Below are 2,553 nucleotides of genomic sequence, written 5' to 3' on the forward strand. Positions count from 1 at the left end.
TCAGTGGGAAACCTGAAGACTCAGGAGATTCTCTCTCCTCAGTACACCCTGAGAAAGAAGACAAAAATTGGCCATTTCTGGTATTTTTCAATAAATGTAAAGATGTGCATGACCCGAGCCAGGGCAATGCTGAGTACGGGCCTCACCAAGTTCCCAGTGCATGGCTGTAGAGCAGCAGAATCAGATACCATTCAATGCACACCTACTGAGCCCATGCTCCATGGTGTACGTTCTGCGGTCAGACAGCCTGGGTTCAAATCCCGGTCCTACACCTAACTAGGGGTTGGCTTTGGGCAAGTTATTTAGTCTGCCAAAGGTGGATAATAATATCCTACCAGACTCAGGAAATTAAATGAGATAAAACGTGAAGACCATTGTAGCGGATCAGAATGTGCTCCTCCAAAATATGCCACTTTGACACAAGGATTATTTTAAGCTGAAGACAACTGTGAAACAGCAAACCCTTATTTGCCTAAAAAGCAAATATGCTCTATGAACATACATGCAAATATATAAATTTATGTTCTGTAAATTGTCCTTTGTGAAAGCATCCTCTCCCCTCTTTTGTACCAGGAAGGGCAGAGGGAGATGACTCTAGACTCTCATCAGCCCAGAGATAGCACCTAGCAACATTTACATACAAAATTTACAAAACAACTTCTGTCTTCCATCTGTCTCCCCCATATATTTACCTTCCCACAGTTTGCCACCCCTAAAAGCCCAAACTTCTTTTTCCTTTGTCTTCTCACTTCTCTATGAATTTAATGTTTATTGTCAAAATGGTATGTAAGTTCTCCAGCCTCATTACTTCTTTGGGGGTTTGCACTTTCTAGAAAACCCCCGTGCCACATAAAAATACTAATATCAAATAAAATTTGTATGCCTTTTCTCCTGTTGATCGTTTGTCAGTTTAATTTCCAGGGTCCCAGCCCGAGGACCCAAAAGGTTTTTTGTCCTCCTCTGCATGATGAAAGATAAACTTTTCACCAGTGGCAACACTTGCCTGGGAGCTATTAAAACACAGTGCTATGGTTCATGACCACTGATGCTAACCATCCAAAGCTGATAAACAATCACACACTCTTAAGCTACCTCAGCATGCTGGACCCTCACTTACCTAACTGAAGTCTCTTTCCTGACCAGTGAGCAATAGTACTTGTTTTAACCAACTGTCACCCAGGCTGGAGTGCAGTGGCATGATCTTGGCTTATTGCAACCTCTGCCTCCCAGGTTCAAGCAATTCTCCTGCCTCAGCCTCCTGAGTAGCTGGGATTACAGGTGCCCACCATCACTATGTTGGCCAGGCTGATCTCAAACTCCCAACCTCGGGTGATCTATCCACCTCAGCTTCCCAAAGTGCTAGGAATACAGGCATGAGCCACCATGCCTGGCCAACATTGATGGTTTTTATGCAACAGAGTAAGATGACCTGACTTATGTTTTTAAAAATTACTTTAGGAGCCAGGTGTGGTAATTCACACCTATAATCCTAGCACTTTGGGAGAGCGGGGCAGGTGGATCTCTTGAGGTTAGAAGTTCAAGACCAGCCTGGCCAACATGGTGAAACCCCGTCTCTACTAAAAAAAAAAAAAAAAGAAAAAAGAAAAAAAAGAAAAATATTAGTCAGGTGTGGTGGCACACTTTTAATCCCAGCTACTCAGAGAATTGAGACAGGAAAATCACTTGAACCTAGGAAGCAGAGGTTGCGGTGAGCTGAGATTGCACCACTGCACCACTGAGTAAAGCACGACACTCCATCTCAAAAATCAAAAATATTACTTTGATTGGGAGGTCCCTCCAAAAGTTCAATGTATGACCCAGCAATTCCACTCCTAGGTATACGCCCAAAAGAATTGAAAATAGGAGCTCAGACTGATACTTGCGTGCAATTGTTCACAGCAGCATTGCTAATGATAGCCAAAAGGTGGAGACAACCCAAGTGTTATCAGTGGATGAATGAATAGACAAATTGTGGTATATTCATATAACAGAATGTTATTCAGCCATAAAAAGTAATGAATAGAATTACGGCAAAACTGATGAGATGTCACTTCCAAGATTAGGTTTTATAATGCACTTTTATAGTAATGACAAAGAGACTGGGGCTTCCCTCTGGGGATCTGGGGCACCCCCTCTCTTGCTTCCTCTCTCACTCTCTGGCTCACTCACTGTGAAGCCAGCTGCTATGTGGGGAGCTGGGAAAGGCAGTCTCCCACACGCAATCTTTCCACCCCCACTTGGCCATGTAAGAATGGACGTTGGGGCTGGGACATTTCTTAGCATGACCTGTGCTAGGCTTGCTGCCTTGTGTGGGAAGATCTTTCCCTGTTGCTAGTGTGTGCTCCTTTGTTCTGCCTGAGCATGGGCATCACATGGCACCTGGCCAACCCCACTGCTGCATCTGTCTCCATGAGAGGGAATGGGGTCCTTCAACTGCAGCATGAGAGAGGTGCATGTAACCAATTGCCCTGTGTCAGCTGCCCCAGGAGAGACTCGCTGGCCATGGGGGCTTTGCTGCCCATGGGGACATACTATTGATGCTTATTTTTTTTT

The sequence above is a fragment of the Piliocolobus tephrosceles genome, chromosome 1, assembly GCF_002776525.5.
Source record: "Piliocolobus tephrosceles isolate RC106 chromosome 1, ASM277652v3, whole genome shotgun sequence".
Classification (NCBI taxonomy): domain Eukaryota; kingdom Metazoa; phylum Chordata; class Mammalia; order Primates; family Cercopithecidae; genus Piliocolobus; species Piliocolobus tephrosceles.